Below are 3,153 nucleotides of genomic sequence, written 5' to 3'. Positions count from 1 at the left end.
TATATATATATATATATATATATATATATATATATATATATATATATATATATATATATATATAATGTGTGCTCACCATCCAGATTTAGTTCTCCTTCCATCACCATATATTTGACCCTCTTTACCCTCTTCTACCATCCCCCCACCCCCTTAACCTCTGGTAACCACTAAACTGTTGTAGGTATCTATGAGTTTTTGTTTTGTTTGTCTTGTTCCTTTGTTGTTGTTTTCAGTTTAATATCCCACATATGAGTGAGGTCATGTGGTTCTCAACTTTTTCTGCCTGACTTATTTCGCTTAGCATGATAATCTCAAGATCATACATGTTGTCGCAAATGGCAGTATTTCATCTTTTCTTACGGCAGAGTGTTATTCCATTGTGTATATATACCACATCTTCTTTAATCATCTATCAAAGGACACTTTGGTTGTTTCCATGTCTTGGCCGGAAATAAAGCTATAGTGAACATCGGACCACAAATATCTTTACAGATAAATGTTTTCAGATTTTTTGGATGTATACCCAGGAGTGGGATTACTGGGTCATGTGGTAATTCTAGTCTTAATTTTTTGAGGAACCTCCACACTGCCTTCCATGGCGGCTGCATCAGTCTGCATTCTCACTAACAGTGCATGAGGGTTCCTTTTTCTCCACAGCCTCTGCAACACTTGTTATTATTTGTCTTGTTGATGACAGCCATTCTAACAGGTGTGAGATGATAGATAGCTCATTGTGGTTTTGATTTGCATTTCCCTGATAGCTGGTGAAGTTGAGCCTTTTTTCATACATCTGTTTGCCGTTTGTGTGTCGTCTTGAGAGAACTTTCTGCTCATGTCCTCTTCTCGATTTTCTATTGGATTGTGTGTCTTTGTTGTCGAGTTGTATTTTGTAATATTTATTTAGGCCCTTAAATTCAAATATAGAGCTCTCCAGAAAGCTGTTCTGTTCTGATCCTTTTTCCTGTTTTATAACATTTTATTAGAGATTTGTTTTAGACTGAAAGACCTGCTTTTCTTCTTGTTTAGCGTCTCTTTAGGGTCTCTGATGTTACTTTGATAGGACTGATTCAAATCACCATTGAACAATTTTGAATTAGAATATAAGGACTTTGGATCTCTAGACTTTAGATCTTAGCTGAATCCAGACATTTTCTAAAATTATACTTATAATTTGGTTGCTTGGCTAGAAAACCAATTCCTTCCATAGTATCCTAAAATGATATTCTATCTTGAGAGGTTATCTCTNCATTTTCTTGCTTCTTCTCCCATTATGCCATTTAATCAATAGTTGAATTCTGTATTACACTTTCTCCTCCTGTTTCAGAGCTTCTACAAAAAGAAATCCGCAAACTTTTTTTAATCATCAAGATTGATGACTTTTCACTCATTTCAGTGTTGCAGGGCAATTTTTTATTCACATTCAAATCCCTTTATGTATTTTTTTATCATTACTCTGAGGGAAATGCGTTTTTCCATCGTTTGTCTTCAGGCAACATTGAAAACTTTTTTTAAAAATGTATTTTTTTTTTTTTTAGTAGTTGTGTATTTTGAGGATCTTAATTGGGATAATTTTGTTAAAACAGAAAAGCAGAAAGATTTATAACAAGGAAAATGCTGGAAAGAGCTATATTCACTTTCTTAAGTGTTTTTCTCTCAAGAACAGAAAGAATTTCTACTGTCTTTGCAGAACATTTTCTATATACAAGGATATGATAGGAACATGTGACAGTTCATGTTGTAAATCATGCTTTCTTGCTATTATTTGCCCTAAGTTTGTCTCACCACATTGTTGAAGAGAACAATAGAGGAATATGTTAGTCTAATGCTTAAATTGTTTATATACTGTAAGCTCTAGAGTATAAATAAAAATAGAGAAGTACTGTAAAAAGTATATGGTTTTAGAAATAGCATATTTAGAAATAGAAATATTTAAAAACTAAACACAAATAGATTTCTAGGCACTTGCGCTTGACTCTTAAATAGTTATTTAATGGGAATTATTAAATCATTTATGATTAATGCAGCTTATGAAGAATATATGCCAAATTAGCCATGATGCATTTAGTAATCTGAATTCAGAAAAATTAAAATTCCTACTTTTTGGTAAATATCATAGTGCTTGTAAACATGAGCTTAGGTTTTAGCCTCTGCTTCCCTGTTTTTGTGTGTTGGAGTACACATTACTCTTTGAGACTCCAGTTTCCTGCTTGTAAAAATGGAGAGAATATCAACTTCCTCATAGCCTGTATTAAATAAAATGATAAATGCTTATTAGCACAGTGTCCAGGCACGTGTTTAGGTTATTCATATTATTATATCATTATATAGTTTCAACAACTATAATTTTTATGCATGCATAGTAGGTTAATAATTATTTTGTTTCAGCTTCTCTCTGGGTTGCTGGGTTTTAATTGCATATTAATATATATTTTTTATGTATTTGCTTTCATCTCTCCTGAGCCTTTTGAAAGATAGTTTATTGACTGTAATTTCTGTAACAGTTAGTGGACATTATTGCTGCTGGCCATCTCCTATTTGGAACTACACAGACACAGCTTGTAGATCAAAAATCAAAAAGGGGAAAGGCATGATTAAAAGGCTCAAATAGCCCTTATCTTATAAAATATTGACCTAAATGCTTATTTTTCTTGTATTTGAAAGCTGTACTTGACCACTTGTGTTCAATTTAAAGGAATTATATACCTGATAACAAAATATTATGTAACAGTATATAATTTATGTTATAAATTACATAACATATTACCTATATTACATAGATTTTAGAATTTCTCGGGATAGAAATAAATTCAAATAGCAAAACATTAATACTATTGGGTTGTCGGAAGAGTCATGACGCATTTTTGCAACAAAAAACATAGAAAAAATACGTCATGACTTTTCCGACAACCAGATAATAGTATAACCAAATGTCCCTTAGGGGACAATTGCGTAGTTTCACTGGTGACTCTGTAATGCCAGTATCTGTAGAGCTCTTTGGTGCCAGTATCCAGAGAGAAAACTTTCAGTCTCGTCCTGCTTGATGTTTTAAGCCCTGGCTACTGGATTCCTGGGAGTCCAGTGGAATATGGAGGCTGGAGGTTTTCACTTAAGTGGTTGTTTTCAGCATGGCTCCTCATCAGCTGCTCTTACCTG

At 33.2% G+C, this 3,153-nt stretch overlaps 1 protein-coding gene across 1 annotated transcript in view; it reads left to right on the top strand.

The window, feature by feature from the left end:
* Nucleotides 1-3,153, top strand: part of HACE1 (HECT domain and ankyrin repeat containing E3 ubiquitin protein ligase 1) — a 106,164-nt gene that overhangs the window by 38,904 nt on the left and 64,107 nt on the right. The gene's annotated exons all lie outside the window — the stretch shown is intronic.

The sequence above is a fragment of the Hipposideros armiger genome, unplaced genomic scaffold (assembly GCF_001890085.2).
Source record: "Hipposideros armiger isolate ML-2016 unplaced genomic scaffold, ASM189008v1 scaffold_932, whole genome shotgun sequence".
Lineage (NCBI taxonomy): Eukaryota > Metazoa > Chordata > Mammalia > Chiroptera > Hipposideridae > Hipposideros > Hipposideros armiger.
Note: the sequence above shows the minus strand (reverse complement) of the source record. Positions and strands in the feature narration are given on the sequence as shown.